Here is a 23,170-nt window from a genome sequence, read left to right on the forward strand (position 1 = left end):
TGGGGGAGATGGCTCATCAGGGGAAGGCAGCAGCAGCCAAGTCCATGGCACCATGGGTGGCTCTGCTGCACAGGAGGCCAGGAAAAAGAGTGAGAGAGCTATAGTGATAGAGGATTTTATTGTAAGGGGAATAGATAGGCGATTCTGTGGCCACAAACGAGACTCCAGGATGGTATGTTGCCTCCTTGGTGCAAGGGTCAAGGATGTCACGGAGCGGCTGCAGGGCATTCTAGAGGGGGAGGATGAACAGCCAGTTGTCATGGTGCATATAGGTACCAACGATATAGGTAAAAAACAGGATTAGGTTCTACAAGCTGAATTTAGGGAGCTAGGAGTTAAATTAAAAAGTAGGACCTAAAAAGATAGTAGTCTCAGGATTGCTACCAGTGCCACGTGCTAGTCAGAGCAGAAATTGCAGGATAGCACAGATGAATACGTGGCTTGAGGAATGATGTAAGGGGGAGGGATTCAAATTCCTGGAACATTGGAACCAGTTCTGGGGGAGGTGGGACCAGTACAAATCGGATGGCCTGCACCTGGGCAGAACTGGAACCGATGTCCTTGGGGGAGTGTTTGCTAGTGCTGTTGGGGAGGATTTAAACTACTATGGCAGGGGAATGGGAATCTATGCAGGGTGGCAGAGGGAAGTAAAAAAGGGGCAGAAGCAAAAGGTAGAAAGGAGATGAGGAAAAGTGGAGGGCAGAGAAATCAAGGGCAAAAATCAAAAAGGGCCACATTACAACATAATTCTAAAAGGACAAAGAGTGTTAAAAAAACAAGCCTGAAGGCTCTGTGTCTCAATGCGAGGAGCATTCGTAATAAGATGGATGAATTGACTGTGCAGATAGCTGTTAACGGATATGATGTAATTGGGATTACAGAGACATGGCTCCAGGGTGACCAAGGCTGGTAACTCAACATCCAGGGGTATTCAATATTCAGAAAGGACAGACAGGAAGGAACAGGAGGTCGGGTAGTGTTACTGGTTAAAGAGGAGATTAACGCAATAGTAAGGAAGGACATTAGTGTGGATGATGTGGAATCTATATGGGTAGGCTGCGAAACACCAACGGGCAGAAAACGTTTGTGGGAGTTGTGTACAGACCTCCAAACAGTAGTAGGGAGGTTGGGGATGGCATCAAACAGGAAATTCGGGATGCGTGCAATAAGGGTACAGCAGTTTTCATGGGTGACTTTAATCTACATATTGATTGGGCTAACCAAGCTGGTAGCAATACTGTGGAGGAGGATTTCCTGGAGTGTATAAGGGATGATTTTCTAGACCACTATGTCGAGGAACCAACTGGAGAGCAGGCCATCCGAGACTGGGTCTTGTGTAATAAGAGAGGATTAATTAGCAATCTTGTTGTGCGGGGCCCCTTGGGGAAGAGTGACCATAATATGGTAGAATTCTTCATTAAGATGGAGAGTGACACAGTTAATTCAGAGACTAGGGTCCTGAACTTAAAGAAAGGAAACTTCGATGGTATGAGACGTGAATTGACTGGAGAATGATACTTAAAGGGTTGATGGTGGATAGGCAATGGCAGACATTTAAATATCACATGGATGAACTACAACAATTGTACATCCCTGTGTGGCGTAAGAATAAAAAAGAGGTGGCTCAACCATGGCTAACAAGGGAAATGAGGGAAAGTGTTAAATCCAAGGAAGAGGCATATAAATTGGCCAGAAAAAGCAGCAAACCTGAGGACTGGGAGAAATTTAGAATTCAGAAGAGGAGGACTAAGGGTTTAATTAGGAAGGGGAAAATAGAGTACGAGAGTAAGCTTGCAGGGAACATAAAAACTGACTGCAAAAGCTTCTATAGATATGTGAAGAGAAAAAGATTAGTGAAGACTAATGTAGGTCCCTTGCAGTCAGAATCAGGGGAATTCATAATGGGGAACAAGTAAATGGCAGACCAATTGAACAAATACTTTGGTTCTGTCTTCACTAAGGAAGACACGAATAACCTCCCGAAAATACTAGGGGACCGAGGGTCTAGCTAGAAGGGGGAACTGAAGGAAATCCTTATTAGTCAGGAAATGGTGATAGGGAAATTGAAGGGACTGAAGGCCGATAAATCCCCAGGGCCTGATAGTCTGCATCATAAAGTACTTAAGGAAGTGGCCCTAGAAATAGTAGATGCATTGGTGGTCATTTTCCAACATTCCATGGACTCTGGTTCAGTTCCTATGGATTGGAGGGTAGCTAATGTAACCCCACTTTTTAAAAAAGGAGAGATAAAACAGGGAATTATAGACCAGTTAGCCTGACATCGGTGAAGGGGAAAATGCTGGAATCAATTATTAAAGATGTAATAGCAGCCCATTTGGAAAGCAGTGACAGGTCGGTCCAAGTCAGTGTGGATTTATGAAAGGGAAATCATGCTTGACAATTCTTCTGGAATTTTTTGAGGATGTAACTAGTAGAGTGGATAAGGGAGAACCAGTGGATGTGGTGTATTTGGACTTTCAAAAGGCTTTTGACAAGGTCCCACACAATAGATTACTGTGCAAAATTAAGGCACATGGTATTGGGGGTAATGTATTGACGTGGATAGAGAACTGGTTGACAGACAGGAAGCACAGAGTGGGAATAAACGGGTCCTTTTCAGAATGGCAGGCAGTGACTAGTGGGGTGCCGCAGGCTTCAGTGCTGGGATCACAGCTATTTACATAGAAACATAGAAACATAGAAAATAGGTGCAGGAGCAGGCCATTCAGCCCTTCTAGCCTGCACTGCCATTCAATGAGTTCATGGCTGAACATGAAACTTCAGTACCCCCTTCCTGCTTTCACGCCATACCCCTTGATCCCCCGAGTAGTAAGGACTTCATCGAACTCCCTTTTGAATATATTTAGTGAATTGGCCTCAACTACTTTCTGTGGTAGAGAATTCCACAGGTTCACCACTCTCTGGGTGAAGAAGTTTCTCCTCATCTCGGTCCTAAATGGCTTACCCCTTATCCTTAGACTGTGACCCCTGGTTCTGGACTTCCCCAACATTGGGAACATTCTTCCTGCATCCAACCTGTCCAAACCCGTCAGAATTTTAAACGTTTCTATGAGGTCCCCTCTCACTCTTCTGAACTCCAGTGAATACAAGCACAGTTGATTCAGTCTTTCTTGATAGGTCAGTCTCACCATCCCGGGAATCAGTCTGGTGAATCTTCGCTGCACTCCCTCAATAGCAAGAATGTCCTTCCTCAAGTTAGGAGACCAAAACTGTACACAATACTCCAGGTGTGGCCTCACCAAGGCCCTGTACAACTGTAGCAACACCTCCCTGCCCCTGTACTCAAATCCCCTCGCTATGAAGGCCAACATGCCATTTGCTTTCTTAACCGCCTGCTGTACCTACATGCCAACCTTCAATGACTGATGTACCATGACACCCAGGTCTCGTTCCACCTTCCCTTTTCCTAATCTGTCACCATTCAGATAATAGTCTGTCTCTCTGTTTTTACCACCAAAGTGGATAACCTCACATTTATCCACATTATACTTCATCTGCCACGCATTTGCCCACTCACCTAACCTATCCAAGTCACTCTGCAGCCTCATAGCATCCTCCTCGCAGCTCACACTGCCACCCAACTTAGTGTCATCCGCAAATTTGGAGATACTACATTTAATCCCCTCGTCTAAATCATTAATGTACAATGTAAACAGCTGGGGCCCCAGCACAGAACCTTGCGGTACCCCACTAGTCACTGCCTGCCATTCTGAAAAGTACCATTTACTCCTACTCTTTGCTTCCTGTCTGACAACCAGTTCTCAATCCATGTCAGCACACTACCCCCAATCCCATGTGCTTTAACTTTGCACATTAATCTCTTGTGTGGGACCTTGTCGAAAGCCTTCTGAAAGTCCAAATATACCACATCAACTGGTTCTCCTTTGTCCACTTTACTGGAAACATCCTCAAAAAATTCCAGAAGATTTGTCAAGCATGATCTCCCTTTCACAAATCCATGCTGACTTGGACCTATCATGTCACCATTTTCCAAATGCGCTGCTATGACATCCTTAATAATTGATTCCATCATTTTACCCACTACTGAGGTCAGGCTGACCGGTCTATAATTCCCTTTCTCTCTCCCTCCTTTTTTAAAAAGTGGGGTTACATTGGCTACCCTCCACTCGATAGGAACTGATCCAGAGTCAATGGAATGTTGGAAAATGACTGTCAATGCATCCGCTATTTCCAAGGCAACCTCCTTAAGTACTCTGGGATGCAGTCCATCAGGCCCTGGGGATTTATCGGCCTTCAATCCCATCAATTTCCCCAACACAATTTCCCGACTAATAAAGATTTCCCTCAGTTCCTCCTCCTTACTAGACCCTCTGACCCCTTTTATATCCGGAAGGTTGTTTGTGTCCTCCTTAGTGAATACTGAACCAAAGTACTTGTTCAATTGGTCTGCCATTTCTTTGTTCCCCGTTATGACTTCCCCTGATTCTGACTGCAGGGGACCTACGTTTGTCTTTACTAATCTTTTTCTCTTTACATACCTATAGAAACTTTTGCAATCCGCCTTAATGTTCCCTGCAAGCTTCTTCTCGTACTCCATTTTCCCTGTCCTAATCAAACCCTTTGTCCTCCTCTGCTGAGTTCTAAATTTCTCCCAGTCCCCAGGTTCGCTGCTATTTCTGGCCAATTTATATGCCACTTCCTTGGCTTTAATACTATCCATGATTTCCCTCGATAGCCACTGTTGAGCCACCTTCCCTTTTTTATTTTTACGCCAGACAGGAATGTACAATTGTTGTAATTCATCCATGCGGTCTCTAAATGTCTGCCATTGCCCATCCACAGTCAACCCCTTAAGTATCATTCGCCAATCTATCTTAGCCAATTCACGCCTCATACCTTCAAAGTTACCCTTCTTTAAGTTCTTTAAATACATTAATGATTTAGACGAAGGAATTGAATGTAATATCCCCAAGTTTGCAGATGACACTAAGTTGGGTGGCAGCACGAGCTGCGAGGAGGATGCTAGGAGGCTGCAGGGGGACTTGGACAGGTTAGGTGAATAGAAACATAGAAAATAGGTGCAGGAGTAAGCCATTCGGCCCTTCGAGCCTGCAACTCCATTCAATAAGATCATGGCGGATCATTCCCTCAGTACCCTTTTCCTGCTTTCTCTCCCTACCCCTTGATCCCCTCAACCGTAAGAGCCATATCTAACTCCCTCTTCAATGGGCGAATGCATGGCAGATGCAGTATAATGTGGATAAGTGTGAGGTTATCCACTTTGGTGGCAAAAACAGGAAGGCAGGTTAGTATTTGAATGGTGACAGATTAGTAAAAGGAGAGGTGCAACGAGACCTGGGTGTCATGGTACATCAGTCATTGAAGGTAGGTGTTGTGTTCCTAATACAGATGAGACTGCACACAGAGGACTTAAAGTAACAGTGACCTCAGTCTTTATTAAGATACTCCAGAGTGAGGAACAGGCTTATATGCAGTGCTCCCAAGGGATGCTGGAATCCCTTGGGACTTCAGGGGATGCACTCCCTGGTGCCTGAACATAGGAATGCATGCTTTGCAGATACACAACATCACTCCCCCACCAAAATCAAAGTGAAAACTATTTACAAGGTGAGGCAGTTGGCAGCCTTTCTTTCCCTGGTGGACCGCCTCGGTACAAATGTCTGTTCTGGTGTGTTGGCTGTGCCCTCACTGGCTGGCATGTTGTTAGCCCTGCAGGGCTGCTGGGTAAGCCTGGCCTTGATGGGCTGTTGGGCATGATGCGTTCAATTTCCTGGTCCGGGGTGGTGTCATTGATCCTTTGGGTGTGTGTTGTGGGCCGTGGGTGGCAAACATAGCCCTCAGGCTTTCAATGGTGGCGGTGCTTCCCGACATTATTTCACATTCAATCCATTGTGAAAACTCATCCATCACCACCAGGAACATTTTACCGAGAAACAGGCCCGCATAGTCGACATGGATCCTCGACCATGGTCTGGAAGGCCAGGACCACAAACTTAGTGGTGCCTTTCTGGGCGCGTTGCTCAACTGAGCACATATGCTGCATTGCCGTACACAGGACCCTAAGTCAGAGTCGATACCGGGCCACCACACATGGGATCTGGCTATCGCTTTCATCATTACTACACCCGGGTGTGTGCTGTGGAGATCCGAGATGAACGTCTCCCTGCCCTTTTTGGGTAGCACTACGCGGTTACCCCACAACAGGCAGTCTGCCTGAATGGACAGCTCGTCCTTTCGCCACTGGAATGTCTTGATTGGCTCTTGCATTTCAACGGGGATGCTGGCCCAGCTCCCATGCAGTACAGTTTTTTTACTAGGGACAGCAAAGGATCTTGGCTGGTCCAAGTCCTAATCTGGCGGGCCGTGACAGGTGATTTATCATTTTCAAACGCTTCCATGACCATCAACAAGTCTGCGGGCTGCGTCATTTCCCGTGGTGGGCAATGGTAGCCAACTGACAGCATCGGCACAGTTCTCGGTGCCTGGCCAGTGGCGGATGGTATAATTATACGCTGATAGCGTGAGTGCCCACCTTTGTATGTGGGCTGAGGCATTAGTATTTATCCCCTTGTTTTCAGCAACCAGGGATATGAGGGGCTTGTTCGGTTTCCAGCTCAAATTTGAGGCCAAATAGGTACTGATGCATTTTCCTTACCCCGAACACACATGCTAATGCCTCTTTCTCAATCATGCTGTAGGCACTCTCGGCCTTAGACAAGCTCCTGGAGGCATAGGCGACAGGTTGCAACATTCCCCGCAACGTTAGCTTGTTCTAATACTCACCCGACTCTGTACGACTACGCATCACATGCTAGCACAAGTCTTTTACACGGGTTAAACAATGCAAGCAGCTTGTTGGAGCATAAAATATTTCTGGCTTTCTCAAAAGCAATTACTTGTTTTTTTCCCCATATCCAGTTCTCACCTTTATGCAATAACACATGTAGGGGCTCTAAGAGGGTGCTTAACCATGGTAGGAAGTTACCAAAATAGTTGAGGAGTCCCAGGAACGACAGCAGCTCCGTGACGTTCTGTGGCCTGGGCACGTTCCTGATAGCCTCTGTCTTGGCATCTGTGGGTAGAATGCCATCTGCCGTGATCTTTCTCCCCAAAAACTCCACTTCTGTTGCCATGAAGATGCATTTTGACCTCTTCAGCCGCAGCCCTACTCGATCCAGTCGCTGGAGGACCTCCTCCAGGTTTTGTAGGTGCTCAACAGTGTCCCAACCCATGACCAATATGTCGTCCTGAAAAACCACCGTGCATGGTACTGACGAGTAGGCTCTCCATGTTTCTCTGGAAGATCGCTGCAGCCGACCGAATTCCAAACGGGCATCTGTTGTAGATGAACAGTCCCTTTTGCGTGTTGATGCAGGCGAAGCCCTTCGAAGACTCCTCCAGCTCCTGTGTCATGTCAGGTTGAGCTTGGTGAACGTCTTGCCTCCTGCCAGACAGGTCGTCTGCTTTAGGTAGTGGGTATTGGTCCTGTAGCGAGAAACGATTAATAGTTACTTTATAATCACTGCAAATCCTGACCGTGCCATCACTTTTGAGTACTGGAACAATCGGGCTGACCCACTTGTTGAATTCCACTGGGGAGATGATGCCCTCACTTTGCAGCCTATCCAGTTCGATTTCCACTCTCTCCCTCATCACGTGAGGTACTGCTCGTGCCTTGTGGTGAATGGGTCGTGCCTGTGGGACCAAGTGGATCCACACCTTCGCCCTGGAAAAGTTTCCAATGCCTGGCTCAAAAAGGGAAGGAAATTTGTTAAGTACATGAGGCTTCATCGACATGTGATAGCGCTCGGATGTCATCCCAGTTCCAGAGGATTTTGCCCAGCCAACTCCTTCCAAGCAGTGTGGGGCTATCGCCCGGGACAATCCAGAGTGGCAGTTCGTGCACCACGCCCTCGTAGGTGACCTTGACCATGGCGCTGCCCAGGACAGTGATAAGCTCTTTGGTGTACGTTCTCAGTTTCGTGTGGATGGGGCTCAGGGCTGGTCTGAGTGCCTTGTTGCATCACAATCTCTCAAACATCTTTTTACTCATGATGGATTGGCTAGCTCCAGTGTCCAGTTCCATGGCTAGGGGTAAGCCATTCAATTTTTCATTTAGCATTATAAGTGGACATTTTGTCGAAAATGTGTTCATTCTGTGCACTTCAACATCTGCCTCCTCTCTCTGAGGCTCGAAATTGCTTTGATCCACCATGGACCGATCTTACTCTGCCACGTGGTGGTTAGCTGGTTTTGCAGAGCCTGCTGGCAGCTGCAGACTCGTGGTTTCTGCCCTGTACATTTCTGCTTGCAAACACAGTTTCAGTTAATTTATGAACATTGTTAACACTTGTGTGCTGAATGATTTGTTTGGTGTTATCACTGGTGGACATAAATGCCTGTGCTATCGTAATGGCCTTATTGAGGGTCGGTGTTTCTACAGTCAAAAGTTTTCGTAGGGTGGTCTCGTGTCCAATGCCCAGTACAAAAAAGTCTCTGAGCAGTACAAAAACTCACATTGTCCTGCAAGTCGCCTTAGCTCGGCGACGTAGCTCACCACTTCCTGACCTTCAGATCGCTGGCACGTGTAGAACCGATACCTCACCATCAACACACTCTCCCTCGGGTTAAGATGCTCGCGATTCAGTGTACACAGCTCCTCATATGACTTATCTGTGGGTTTCACTGGAGCCAGAAGATTCTTCATGAGGCTGTAGGTCGGTGCCCCGCAGACCGTGAGGACCGCTCTCCTTTTTGCAGCGCTTCCTTCTCCGTCCAGCTCATTGGCTACAAAGTACTGGTCTAGCTGTTCGACATCGGCTTCCCAGTCCTCACCCTCCAAGAACTTCTCCAGGATGCCCAAAGTTTGCTGCATCTTTGCGTTGGATTCGTATACTCGTCGCCAGTTGTTGTGTTCCTAACATAGATGAGACTGCACACAGGGAGATTAAAGTAAAAGTGAGCTCAGTCTTTATTAAGACACTCCAGAGGAACAGGCCTTAGGGGCCGGCTTATATACAGTGCTCCCAAGTGATGCTGAGATCCCTTGGGACTTCAGGGGATGCACTCCCTGGTGGCGGAACATGGGAGTGCATGCTTTACAGATACACAACAGTAGGCATGCAGGTATAGCAGGCAGTAAAGAAAGCAAATGGCATGCTGGCCTTCAGAGCGAGGGGATTTGAGTATAGGAGCAGGGAGGTCTTACTGCAGTTGTACAGGGTCTTGATGAGACCACACCTTGAGTATTGTGTGCAATTTTCATCTCCTAATCTGAGGGAGTACAGTGAAGGTGCACCAGACTGATTCCCGGGATGGCAGGACTGACATATGAAGAAAGACTGGATCGACTAGACTTATATTCATTGGAATTTAGAAGAATGAGGGGATCTCATAGAAACATATAAAATTCGGATGGGACTGGACAGGTTAGATGCAGGAAGAATGTTCCTGATATTGGGGAAGTCCAGAACCAGGGGACACAGTCTTAGGATAAGGGGTAAGCCATCGAGGACCGAGATGAGGAGAAACTTCTTCAGTCAGAGAATTGTGAACCTGTGGCATTCTCTACCACAAAAAGTTGTTGAGGCCAGTTCGTTCGATATATTCAAAAGGGAGTTAAATGTGGCCCATACGGCTAAAGGGATCAAGGGGTATGGAGAGAAAGCAGGAATGGGGTACTGAAGTTGCATGATCAGCCATGATCTTATTGAATGGCGGTGCAGGCTCGAAGGGCCGAATGGCCTACTCCTGCACCTATTTTCTATGTTTCAAAAGTACTCGGGGGATTTAATCCAGCAGCTTCTGTTCCATCTCCACTACAGCTCAAACTGACGCAACAAACAGACCCAGACAGGTCAGGGACCGACTTCCGCATCCAGCACCCACCACAATGCAAAACAGCTCTGAATTGTTCCTTCTGTGTTTCCGGACTCCGTTCTATGAGCAACACGGTCAATCAAACAACAGAAAATTACTGCGGATGCTGGAAATCTGACCTTTTTACACCACTTTTCAGGCTTGTAACTGGTTAAAGCTCTTTCCAGTCAGTGCGCTGGAACACTCTCACTCGGGTGTGTGTGTCTCGGGCCTTCTCCAGTCACACTGATGTTTGAAATCTTTCCGCACAGACAGAACAAACATTTCTCCTTCCACATTGAAAGGCCGCTGATATTGGGTCCCTGCTGAATGGAGTGTGTGTGATGTGGATGTGAAGGCTGTGAGTTTGCGGCCTGTAAATGCTGCCCCCCTTCTTTCACAGCCTGGAAAAAGAGTTGACAAAAGCCCTGACTGTGAGCCCAGGATAGAAACTCACAACATTCTCTCCTCCTGGTTCCTGGGCCAGGGAAAGGCCGCGCATGCGCCCTGCTGCCCCAGCAAGATGGCGGCCGCTCCCCGGGCCTGGCACCGGGAGAAAGCCCCGCAGCTGAACCTCCCCCGGGGGCCCCGCTCGGGGCAAAGGCCGGAGGCCCACAGCGGGTGTGTGTGAAGCGGATAATGCTGATTTTGCTGTGGGGCCTAGGCCGCACTCGGTGTGTGTGAAGCCTGCGTCCCCCCGGGGTTTATTAACCCGCTCCCTCCGCCCGTCCTTCACCCGCGGCCCCGCCCCACCGCGCATGCTCAGCTCACACTGCCCGGTTGACTGACGACAGCTCCCGACCAATAGGGAGAGCGGGGGCGGGGCTGGAGGACCGAGCGGGCGGTTGGTCCTCCAACCAATCGGAGTGTGTGTGAGGCGGGGCTTGCGGCACTCAGGGGGCGGGGCCGAGCCCGGCTCTCCTTCACTGTCTGAGCATGCGCGGGCGGTGGAGACAGACTTTGGTCGGACAAGCGGCTCCGGGAGGTGGTCGGAGATTGTGGGCGGTGGGGAGGAACTGGACCGGCGGGTGGGCCAGGAATCTTTATAAACACCCGGTGTAGGCCTCAGACCCCGAGTGAGAGCCCGCAGGCCCCGTGTTTGTCTCGCGGGGACAGGCCCGGCCGCCATCTTGGATAGGGCGGGGTCACGGCGCATGCGCTGCGTCATTGTTGCTGGAACAAAGAGTGGGCGGGGCTTCAAGGTCCCATTGAAAAGGAGAGAATATCATTGACTCATTGATTGTATGCTCGCTCTGCACACAGGGGGTGTCTTAACAATTTCAAACATCAGTGTGACTGGAGAAGGCCCGAGACACACACACACCCGAGTGAGAGTGATCCAGTGCACTGACTGTGGAAAGAGCTTTAACCAGTTACACAGCCTGAAAACATCACCATTCACAGCGGGGAGAAACCGTACACGTGTTGTGTGTGTGGACGCGGCTTCGACTGATCGTCCAACCTGGAGAGACACAAGGACACCCGCACCACGGAGAAACCGTGGGAATGTGGAGACTGTGGGAAGGGATTCAATTATCCATCCGAGCTGGAAACTCATCAACGCAGTCACACCGGGGAGAAGCCATGTAAATGTGGGGACTGTGGGAAGGGATTCAATTACCCATCCCAGCTGGAAATTCATCGGCGAATTCACACTGGGGAGAGGCCATTCACCTGCTCCATGTGTGGGAAGGGATTCACTGAGTTATCCAAGCTCCACACGCACATGCGAGTCCACACTGGGGAGAGGCCGTTCCACTGCTCTGTGTGTGGGAAGGGATTCGCTCAATTATCCACCATGCTGACACACCAGCGAGTTCACACTGAGGAGAGACCCTTTAAATGTTCTGAGTGTGAGAAGTGTTTTAAAAGCAGAAGTGAAGTTCTGACACACCAACGCACTCATACTGGGGAGAGGCCGTTTATCTGCTGTGTGTGTGAGAAGAGATTCACTCAGTCATCCACTCTGCAGAAACACCAGAGAGTTCACACTGGGGAGAGACCATTCACCTGCTCTGTGTGTGAGAAGAGATTCACTCAGTCATCCAGTCTGGTGGAACACCAGCGAGTTCACACTGGGGAGAGGCCATTCACCTGCTCTGTGTGTGGGAAGGGATTCACCCATTCATCCCATCTGTTGACACACCAGCGAGTTCATACTGGGGAGCGGCCGTTCACCTGCTCTGTGTGTGGGAAGGGATTCACTCAAAGATCCAGCCTGCTGGCACATCAGCGACTTCACACTGGGGAGAGGCCGTTCACTTGCTCTGTGTGTGAGAAAGGATTCACACGTTCATCTAACCTGGTGACACACCAGCGAATTCACAAGTGACTGCAAGGGGTTGGATTCTGCTGTTATTGCTGCTGTTAATCACATCCAGGACTGAGCCAAGTTCATTCTGACAGTTGGGGTTTGTTTCTGCTGATGTTATTAACCCCTATAACTGGGCTGGAGTTTAATATTCTGGATACATGTCAAATAAATCAGCTTTGTTTTAAACACAATGTTATAGATTTTTGTCTTTTCCACCCACTGAGTGTTTAGCATTACCTGGCTGGAGCTCAGAGAGGACAATCTGGTGGAAGATTGTATTGGGGGGGGAACAGAACTTCTGCCGGACACAGTCTTTTAGGGCCACACTGAGAGGGGCAAATGGCACATTGGTCTTTCTCATGTCTCTTCAACAACAGCAAAGTCCCCGTATGGGTTAATCTTGAGGTGTGTATGAAATGTGCCTCAACATTTCTACGGTTTATTGTGTTTATGTGACAGTCGCAGTCTATCATTTTAAGGCAGGCGTTAACTGAAACTGAATATTAAAGTCTACATTAAAATAGCAGACAGAATTCACAGGAGCCCGTTAACTGCTGGTATAATTATACCACAGACATTCGAACTCCAGATAAAGAAGGACCTGCAGCGTGTTCCCAGGAATTCCCTGTTTTATTGATGTTTGTGTGTTAAACACCAGGATAACTAAAAATACACAGAGTGCGAATCCGACAGTTACTCTGGGATCACTCCCGTTGCGGAACTCCACCACTGACCCCGCTGAAGGTTGTAGGCTCAGGAGTGGACTGTAAGAAAGCTGGGTTTCGGTATCCTGACAAATATATGGCGAGGAACCAGAGGAATCCTGACTGAGGTACCGGCCAGTGTAGGTCGAGGGGTGAGTGATTCCTGACTCCCCGAACTGTCTTATGTTGAACCCAGTTAAGAACAAGATGAATTCAGTTTATAGGAGAATAGGGACAAATATAACCCACAACTGAGGGAGACAAAAGCAGCCATTAGAGAAGCTAACAGACCTTTGGAATTGAAGATGGTGCACAATTGTGGCAATAACAGCAAAAGCTTTTCCAGCTACGTCATAAGTCAGAAGACCGTTAAAGATGGTTTCGGGCCACTGAAAAGTTCAGGACAGATTGAATCAGATTCCCAGGCTGTGACAGAGTTGCTCGAGGACTATTTCACATCAGTCTACACTCCTGTGGATGATGTTCAGATTCCAGCTATGGGATGCGTTGTCGACAATAACTATAAATATTCAAATAGAAAGGGATTATCATCTTGGATAAAATAGATTACCTGAAATTAGCTGGCGCTCCAGGCCCAGATGATATCCAGCCAAGGGTGTGTAAAGAGATGAGACGGGTGCTCTGTGAGCCCCTTGCCCGTATCTTCAACAGCTCGATAGTCAGGGATTGTTCCCTGAGATTGGAAGGCAGCTCACTCAGTTCCCATTTTCCAAATCGGGGACAAATCAGAGCCAGGGAACTACAGGCCAATCAGCGTGACCTTGAACACAAGGAAGGTGCTTAAAGGGATCCCAAGAGATGCTGTTTATGATCACAGGGAAAAGGACGGGGCCATTAGAAATACACGGCTTCCGGAAAAGAAGATCGCGTCTTACAAACGAGCTTGTGTTTGTGAAGAAGTTGCTCGGTTGGTGGATGAGGGGAATCCGGTTGACATTGTCTACCTCAGGGGTGTCAATCACATTTTCCATGGTGGGCCTGATCCGATATCCTGACACTTGGTGTGGGCCACATTCAGTAAAAGTTATTAAATTAGGAATAAGTGAAGATAAACTATATCGGTATTTACAGTTAGATTTTATTTACTGCTGCTGCTGCTCCCGAACCCTGGCACCTAGAACATCAGAAATAGGAGCAGGAGTCGGCCATTTGGCCCCTCGAGCCTGCTCTGCCATTTAATACGATCGTGGCTGATCTGATCATGGACTCAGCTCCATTTCCCTGCCCGCTCTCGTATGTGAGTGTGGGGTTTAATCTGTACCTGTCAATTGCTGGCCTGTGAAACTAGAGTTGATGTTGATACTCGGCCGTGATATTACTGAATGCGGAGCAGGCCAAAGGGATCATACCTCCCACAATCCCACGTACGTGTGCATTTCACTTGGTACGTGTCCGTGTCTGAGATGTGACTGGATTTTACTCTATGTTTCAGTTTCTGCTATGTGATAATGTATTTCACTCTGACTCTGTCTATGATATATGAATATGGGTTTATACTGTATCTCTCAGTCTCTGATATGAGAGAGTGTGTCTTTTTCTGTTACTGTCAGATTAAGGTATGTGTGTGGGTTTAATCTGTGCCTCTCAGTTTCTGGTATGTTAGTCTGGGTTTAATCTGCACTTCTTAGTTCCTGCTATTTGCTTGTTTGTTTTTGACTACCTGTCAGTTCCTGCTATGTGAGCGTAGGATTTATTCTGTATCTGCCCATCTGGTATGTGAACGAGAGAATTGATTTGATTTTGTACCTGTATTTCTCTGATATGTGTGTGAACATTTTTCCTCTGAGCTTGAACCATTGCATCAACATTTGGAGCAAATGACTGGGCTGAGCCTGTCTTGGAGAAAAACACGAGGACCCCTTGTCACCAACCACTGACCCTGGAAGTGAATTCCACAGCCTCACAACTCTCCTGTGTAAAGAAGTTTCACTTGATCACTGTTCAAAATCTCCTACATTTAATCATATATCTGTGGGACCTTGTCTTGATCCCTCAACCACTAGAAACAGCCTACTACCCCATTCCATCTTTCATCATTTTAAACATTTCTGTCATATTGCCCTGGAATATGTGTTGAATATGAGAAGGTTGAGTCCTAACAGAAAGGACACAAAGTCAGAATGGGCCTGAGACTGAGCCAGCGACCATTCTGGCCAGGAATGCACCTTGTTTGACTTCCTGTACTCCTGATCTGTTTACACCCACAACTCTCAGCCTCAGTGATTAGCGATAAACCACAAGCAGCTAACATTCTCTGCTGCTCACACCTGGTAAGCATTATCTCTGGGCCTCCGCAGTGGGGAGGAAAAGTGCAAGAAGAGGGGAAAAATAGAGCCGTTCCTTCTCCTGGCAATCTGCGTGTTTTACTCTGTAACCTTTACTCTTCAAATAAACCATCTCCCTGCCAGTTCTTTCAAGCTTCTTTGGTGACCTTTCCCCTGCAGTTCGGAATATTGACAACACAATCAACCTGCATCATCAGTGACATCACAATAACTATTGACACCAAACGATTTAGGGTTAATGGTCGGCGTCTTGGGGTTCTGGGCCAGTGTTACACTTAGGGGTTTGTAGCTGTGGTTACGGGTTATTGGGTAAGGTCAGGAGGTAGGATTGGGGTTATGAGGTAGGATTAGAGGTTTGTGGTTATGTTTACAGGTTAGGGGTTAGAGATAGAAACCACCATTGCCAACATAATGTCACTAGATGTGTCGATATTCATTTCATGTTTTTAAACCACTCGCAGATGAGTCACAAAACAGTCTCAGGGATTGTTCATTCAAGGAACATTCTTTCTGACCAAGTCTGATTTGCTCCCTTTCACATCTTGACATTTCTCACGGAAAAGACATCAGGGACATTAGACTTTGGGATTTGGGGACAAGAACAGGCAGATCCAGGTGTTGCGCTGGTTACATCCAATCATCAGCCTGCCTGAACCCTTCACCAGGCCCCACCAATCACCATCTGATTCCACCGTCATATCTTCATCCATTACCCGCCTTTCGCCCTCACTGAGGCTCGATTCACCACCATGACCATCCCCCACACTGAGGCTCTCTGATTCCCAATTAAAGTCTCAGTGTAAGTGGTCCCTGGATTTGGTGTCTCAGTGTAAGTGGTCCCAGGATTTTATGTCTCAGTGTAAGCGGTCCCAGGATTTTATGTCTCAGTGTAAGCGGTCCCAGGATTTTATGTCTCAGTGTAAGCGGTCCCAGGATTTTGTGTCTCAGTGTAAGCGGTCCCAGGATTTTATGTCTCAGTGTAAGTGGTTCCACGATTTTATGTCTCAGTGTAAGCGGTCCCAGGATTTTATGTCTCAGTGTAAGCGGTCCCAGGATTTTATGTCTCACTGTAAGCGGTCCCAGGATTTTATGTCTCAGTGTAAGCGGTCCCAGGATTTTATGTCTCAGTGTAAGCGGTCCCAGGATTTTATGTCTCAGTGTAAGCGGTCCCAGGATTTGATGTCTCAGTATAAGCGGTCCCAGGATTTTATGTCTCAGTGTAAGCGGTCCCAGGATTTTATGTCTCAGTGTAAGCAGTCCCAGGATTTTATGTCTCAGTGTAAGCGGTCCCAGGATTTTATGTCTCAGTGTAAGCGGTCCCAGAATTTTATGTCTCAGTGTAAGCGGTCCCAGGATTTTATGTCTCAGTGTAAGTGGTCCCTGCACAGACCGGAAGGAATCTTTCCCCCCACCACAATGACGTCACTGAGGGATTGCCCATGAGTTTAAATCTCTGGCGGGTTTGTGTTCCAACAGCACTTCTTCACTGGGACTGAGGGCAAAGGCGCTGCCCAGCAATGTGTTCAGCACAGAATGATCCCACACAAATCTGTTCCCCATTAACACAGGTCACATTCATTCACCAGAAACAACCCAGGGCCTGCAGTAACTGCAGCCCCGCGCTTGACTTCAGTTAAACACACAACTGAAAACATGGTAAAGAGAAAATAAAACCCACTATAGTTCAACAGAGTCTATTCGTGGGCAGTGAGCCCCCCCTCTCCCCAATTCCTCTTTCACCCTTACTCTCCAGTCCCCCTCACCCCAACTCTTTCAACTTTGCTCTCCAGCCCCTCTTTCGGCTCCCAATGACTTCAATTGATATGTCAAGATTTTAAAGATATTTATAAATGCTTCAAGGGGCTCTTAGAGTTGGGATCATTGTTTATTCTGTCCTCTCAAGGAGTTAGATAACAGACTTTCTCCTGTGAATATAGAGCTGGACTATTGGGCCGTGATGTGTTTACTTGTTCTTGTCTCTAAATATTGAATCTTGTGGTTTCAGACACCAGATAATCAACACAACAGATTATCTTTCACTTACTTTATTAACAGCACTGCACAAATACAGAGAGTATAGTTACCCTATCCAGAAAACGGATAATGCAGTGGATTCAGAGCTGTCTTTGACCCAGTTCTTTCTAACAAGCTGCGGCTGCACTGGCGATATTTATATTCAACTTGTTTACTACATTCGTGATCTGACGCTGCTCAAACCATGACCAGGATATCTGAACATCGTTCTTGTTTTGTATGCAACCCTATGTAACCAGTATTATACTGCCACCTGAGGGTGTGCCTGTTGGGAGTCCCAAGGGATCCCAGCATCCCTTGGGAGCACTATATATAAGCAGGCCTCCCATGCTGTACCCGTACTCTGGAGTAGAATAACGGAACTAAGGTCACACTTACTCACGTCTACAGTACTCAGTTACGCCACTTTATTACGAACATAACAACTGGCGACGAGATAACGAATCATATCGCGAAAATGCAGAGAACTGTTGGTATCTTGGAGAAATTCTCAGAAGGGGACAATTGGGAAGCCTTCGTGGAGCGCCTCGACCAATACTTCATGGCCAATGAGCTGGAAGGGGATGAGAACGCTGCCAAATGAAGGGCGATCCTCCTCACCGTCTGTGGGGCAACAACCTATGGCCTCATGAAGAATCTTCTTGCTCTGGTGAAACCAACAACAAAATCATATGAAGAACTGTGTACGCTGGTCTGGGAGCATCTAAATCTGAAGGAGAGTGTTCTGATGGCAAGGTATCGATTTTACACTTGTCAACGGCCAGGAAGTGGCGAGATACATTGCTGAACTAAGACATTGCAAATTCGATGGATTCCTGGAGCAAATGCTAAGAGACTTTTTTGTGCTTGGCATTGGCCATGAGATTATCCTTCGCAAACTATTGACTGTTGAAACACCGAACCTGAGCAAAGCCATAACGATAGCACAGGTATTTATGTCCACCAGCGATAACACCAAACAAATTTCGCAGCATAAAGAGGTTTCGACAAGTACTGTACACAAAGTAACGTCGTTTTCAGGCAGGAATGCATATGGCAGAACATACACGCCGGCAGCTGCACGACCGCAGATGACCCAGAGTCCGCCATCAAACGTTAATGCGAGGCAGTTAACACCTTGTTGGCGCTGCGGAGGTGATCATTGAGCCCATCAATGCCGCTTCAAACACTATGTGTGCAAAGGCTGTGGAACAATGGGACACCTCCAGCGAATGTGCAGACGAGTTGCAAACCCTGTAAACCACCACATTGCAGAGGAAGACCGATCCATGGCGGATCAAACTGAACTAGAGACTCGAACCGAGGAGGCAGAAGTGTACAGGGTATACACCTTCATCACGAAATGTCCACCGATCATGTTAAAAGTCGAACTGGACAGAATTCCAGTATCCATGGAACTGGACACGGGTGCGAGTCAGTCTATCATGAGCAAAAATGCCTTTGACAGGCTGTGGTGCAACAAGACACACAGGCCCAAGCTTAGCCCCATTCATACCAAGCTAAGAACTTACACTGAAGAGCTGATCCCTGCAATTGGCAGCGCAGCAGTAAAAGTCTCCTATGATGGAGCACTGCACGAACTCCCAGTATGGATTGTATCAGGAGATGGCCCCACACTGTTCGGCAGAAGCTGGCTGGGGAAAATCCGCTGGAACTGGGATGACATTCGAGCGCTCTCATCCATCGACAACACCTCATGGGCCCAGGTTCTGAGCAAGTTTCCGTCATTGTTTGAGCCAGGCATCGGATGTTTCTCTAGGGTGAAGGTGCAGATCCACTTGGTTCCCGGTACATGACCCATCCACCACAATGCATAGGTGGTGCCATATATGATGCGAGAGAAAGTGGAGATCGAGCTGGACAGGCTGCAATGAGAGGGCATCATCGCACCGGTTGAGTTCAACGAGTGGGCCAGTCCGATTGTTCCGGTTCTCAAGAGCGATAGCACGGTCAGAATTTGTGGGGACTATAAAGTAAAGATTAACCGTTTTTCGCTGCAGGACCAGTACCCGCTACCCAAGGCAGACGACTTATTTGCGACCCTGGCTGGAGGAGATGTTCACCAAGTTAGACCTGACCTCGGCCTACATGACGCAGAAGCTGGCGGAACCTTCGAAAGGCCTCACCTGCATCAACATGTACAAAGGTCTGTTCATCTACAACAGATGCCTGTTTGGGATCTGATCGGCAGCGGCTGTTTTTCAAAGGAACATGGAGAGCCTGCTATAGTTGGTTCCACGCACTGTGGTTTTCCAGGAAGACATTGATCACAGGTCAGGAAACCATCGAACACTTGAAGAACCTGGAAGAAGTTCTAAGTCGGCTAGATCATGTGGGACTCAGGTTGAAATGCTCGAAGTGTGTTTTCCTGGTGCCAGAGGTCGAGTTCTTAGGAAGAAGAATCGCGGCAGACGGCATCAGACCTACCGACGCCAAGACGGAGGCCATCAAGAACGTGCCGAGACCCCAGAATGTGACGGAGCTGCAGTCATTCCTGGGACGACTCAATTATTTTGGTAATTTCCTACTCGGGTTAAGCACCTGCGCAAGGGAGATGACTGGGTATGGGGGAAGTCACAAGAGGCTACCTTTGAGAAAGCCAGAAATCTGTTATGTTCCAACAAAATGCTTGTTCTGTATGACCCATGTAAACGTTTAGTGCTAGTTTGCGATGCGTCTTTGTACAGGGTCAGGTGTGTGTTACAAGCAAACGAATCGGGAACATTGCAACCGGTCGCCTATGTAACCAGGAGTTTGTCCAAGGCTGAAAGAGCCGACAGCATGATTGAAAAAGAAGCTCTGGTATGCGTTTACGGGGTAAAAAAAAAGTACCAGTATCTGTTTGGGCTTAAGTTCGAGTTAGAAACTGACCATAAACCGCTCATATCGCTAGTTTCAGAGAACAAAGGCATTAATACCAATGCCTCTGCTCGCATCCAAAAATGGGCGCTCAAGCTGTCTGCATACAACTATGTAATTCGTCACAGACCAGGCACAGAGAACTGCGCTGATGCTCTCAGTCGGCTACCATTGCCTACCACCATGGTAAAAATGGCACAGCCTGCAGACTTGTTCTTGGTGATGGGGACATTTGAAAACGAAAAGTCACCAGCCAGGATCCCCTACTGTCCCTTGTAAAAAACTGTGTCCTCCATGGGAGCTAGTCCAGCGTCCCAGCGGAGATTCAGGAGGCGATTAAGCCGTTCCACAGGCGCAAAGACGAAATGTCCATACAGGCGGATTGTCTTTTGTGATGTAATTGCGTGGTTTTGCCTAAGAAAGGCAGGGAAACATTCATACGCGACCTACACAGTACCCACCCAGACATAGTAATGATGAAAGCTGTAGACAGATCCCACATGTGGTGGCCCGGCATCGACTCAGATTTGGAGTTTTGCGTGCGCCAATGCAACATTTGCTCTCAGCGGCGCAATGCACCCAGGGAGGCACCGCTAAGCTTGTAGCCATGGACCTCCAAACCGTGGTCTAGGATCCATGTTGACTTTGCTGGCCCGTTTTTAGGAAAAATGATTTTGGTTGTTGTGGATGCTTATTTAAAATGGATTGAGTGTGTAATAATGTCTGTAAGCACGTCCACTGCCACCATCGAAAGCCTACGAACCATGTTTGCCACGCATGGCCTGCCTGATGTCCTTGTCAGCGACAATGGGCCGTGCTTCACCAGTGCTGAATTCAAGGGATTCATGACCTGCAATCAGATCAAGCACGTCACATCTGCCCCATTCAAGCCCGCATCCAACGGCCAGGCAGAACGGGCAGTCCAAACCATCAAGCAAAGCTTGAAATGCATGTCGGAAGGCTCCCTGCAGACCTGCTTGTCCCGAGTGCTGCTCAGCTACAGCACAAGACCCCACTCGCTCACCAGGGTTCCCCCAGCCGAGCTGCTCATGAAAAGGGCGCTCAAAACAAGACGCTCTCTTGTCCACGTTGATCTCCACGATCACGTCGAGGGTAGACAGCATCAACAAAGCATGTGCCATGATCGCGCAAATTTGTCACGCGATATTGAAGTCAATGACCCTGTATTTGTACTCGACTATGGACATGGTCCAAAATGGCTTGCTGGCACTGTCATAGCCAAAGAAGGGAGTAGGATGTTTCAGGTCAAACTCTCAAATGGACTAATGTGCAGAAAGCATTTGGACCAAGCCAAACTGCAATTCACAGACAGCCACGAGCAACCCGAAGAGGACACCACCAACTTTGACCCTCCAACACACACACAAGTGGCAACCGACATCACGGTTGACCACAAAGCTGAACTCACCATCCCCAGCAGCCCAGCAAGGCCAGCTGCACAGCAGCCCAGTGAAGAACCAACCAACTCACCGACACCTGCATTTATACTGAGACGATTGACTAGGGAGCGAAAGGCCCCAGATCGTCTCACCCTGTAAATAAGTGTACTATTGACTTTGGGAGGGAGTGATGTTATGTATGCAACCCTAGGTAACCAGTATTATACCGCCACCAGAGGGCATACCTGTTGGAGTCCCAAGGGATCCCAGCATCCCTTGGGAGCACTGTATATAAGCAGGCCTCCCATGCTGTACCGGCACTCTGGAACATAAGAACATAAGAATTAGGAACAGGAGTAGGCCATCTAGCCCCTCGAGCCTGCTCCGCCATTCAACAAGATCATGGCTGATCTGTCCGTGGACTCAGCTCCACTTACCCACCCGCTCCCCGTAACCCTTAATTCCCTTATTGGTTAAAAATCTATCTATCTGTGACTTGAATACATTCAATGAGCTAGCATCAACTGCTTCCTTGGGCAGAGAATTCCTCAGATTCACAACCCTCTGGGAGAAGAAATTCCTTCTCAACTCGGTTTTAAATTGGCTCCCCCGTATTTTGAGGCTGTGCCCCCTAGTTCTAGTCTCCCCGACCAGTGGAAACAACCTCTCTGCCTCGATCTTGTCTATCCCTTTCATTATTTTAAATGTTTCTACAAGATCACCCCTCATCCTTCTGAACTCCAACGAGTAAAGACCCAGTCTACTCAATCTATCATCATAAGGTAACCCCCTCATCTCCGGAATCAGCCTAGTGAATCGTCTCTGTGCCCCCTCCAAAGCTAGTATATCCTTCCTTAAGTAAGGTGACCAAAACTGCACGCAGTAATCCAGGTGTGGCCTCACCAATACCCTGTACAGTTGCGGCAGGACCTCCCTGCTTTTGTACTCCATCCCTCTCGCAATGAAGGCCAACATTCCATTCGCCTTCAATTACCTGCTGCACCTGCAAATTTACTTTTTGGGATTCATGCACAAGGAGTCCGACTGGAGAAGGAAGCAGGGGGGCTTCCCCTCCTTGAGGCTATGGTGGGACGTGGGCAAGGCTCACGTCTGCATCTTCTGTCAAGAGTACGCGAGGGGGTCGACCAAGAGGCGGGCGGCCAGAGTCGGGCGCCTAGAAAAAGAGGTGCTCGACCTGGAAGCCCGTCTCGGTCAAGTCGTCCAGCACCCAGCCCTGCGGACGGTGTACGAAGCGAAGAAGGCCGCGTTGAAGGACCTGCAGCTCGTCGGGTCCCAAGGCGCGTTCGTGAGGTCGCGGATCCGGTTCCTGCGGGATCTGGACCGCAGCTCCCCCTTCTTCTACTTGCTGGAAAAAAGGCAGAGTGTCCGTAAGCAGCTCTTGACGCTGCTGGCCGACGACGGCTCTCTCGTCTCAGATCCGGAGGGCGTCAACAACAGGGCCCGTGAATATTACGGGGCTCTGTTCTCTCCGGATCCGTCCAGCGAGGAAGCGCGTAGAGTTTTGTGGGAGGACCTGCCGAAGGTCAGCCCGGAGGGCGCCGAAAATCTGGAAGCTCCACTAAGCCTGGCGGAGCTGACCGGTGCCCTCGACCGGCTCTCGAGGGGAAAATCCCCAGGGCTGGACGGGCTGACCGTGGAGTTCCACAGGGCGTTCTGGGACGTCCTGGGGAG

General features: G+C 48.4%; 1 pseudogene; it reads left to right on the top strand.

The window, feature by feature from the left end:
• The first annotated feature begins 10,837 nt into the window (after positions 1-10,837).
• Positions 10,838-23,170, top strand: part of LOC139277416 (zinc finger protein 420-like) — a 34,244-nt pseudogene continuing 21,911 nt past the window's right edge.

This window comes from Pristiophorus japonicus, chromosome 12 (genome assembly GCF_044704955.1).
Source record: "Pristiophorus japonicus isolate sPriJap1 chromosome 12, sPriJap1.hap1, whole genome shotgun sequence".
NCBI lineage: Eukaryota > Metazoa > Chordata > Chondrichthyes > Pristiophoridae > Pristiophorus > Pristiophorus japonicus.